Raw genomic sequence first — 560 nt, 5'->3', positions numbered from 1 at the left:
ATCTGCACTATTCACATTTACATAATATCTTGACAACTACACTTCGCTGTTACAACCAAACAAGAAGGTCCACACCCAAAACCAATGTCGAAAGAGGTGAATTCCGAACGATGTTTATCCCATCAATTTAAATGACTAAAGTAAAGTAAAGAAAGAAAATACTTCACAGCTACACTAAGCCTGCTTCCAGAAGACCATCAGTCTCGCCAGGCCAAAGTTTAAGGCCGCCACGTGTCTGTAAACTGCCTAGTGTCATTACCGTTTTTTTTTTCTTCTCCATCGATAAACACTACACAGGCTGTTCCTCTTCGCCCGTGCACCTGGTCGAGGAAACGCAGGTGCGAGTTAAAGCTAATAGAGGGGAAACTATTGTATATTCGATCATCGTTAATTGTAGAAAAAGATATATTGTTTTCTGTGGAGATACCTGGGTAATAGTTCGGTTCTTAAGGAAAGCTCACGGATTGATATTTTGTGCATGGAGGCTTGGGTCTGGTTTGTTGGTTGTTTAAGCGCATGTTGATCATTTGCATTCCGTTGTTGGAATGGGAGGTGCTGCA

At 41.6% G+C, this 560-nt stretch overlaps 1 protein-coding gene across 5 annotated transcripts in view; it reads left to right on the top strand.

Moving 5' to 3' along the window:
- Window positions 1–560, top strand: part of LOC119591255 (bestrophin-2-like) — a 36,350-nt gene that overhangs the window by 22,572 nt on the left and 13,218 nt on the right. The window lies entirely within an intron of this gene.

This window comes from Penaeus monodon, chromosome 28 (genome assembly GCF_015228065.2).
Source record: "Penaeus monodon isolate SGIC_2016 chromosome 28, NSTDA_Pmon_1, whole genome shotgun sequence".
In the NCBI taxonomy this organism is placed as follows: Eukaryota; Metazoa; Arthropoda; class Malacostraca; order Decapoda; family Penaeidae; genus Penaeus; species Penaeus monodon.
Note: the sequence above shows the minus strand (reverse complement) of the source record. Positions and strands in the feature narration are given on the sequence as shown.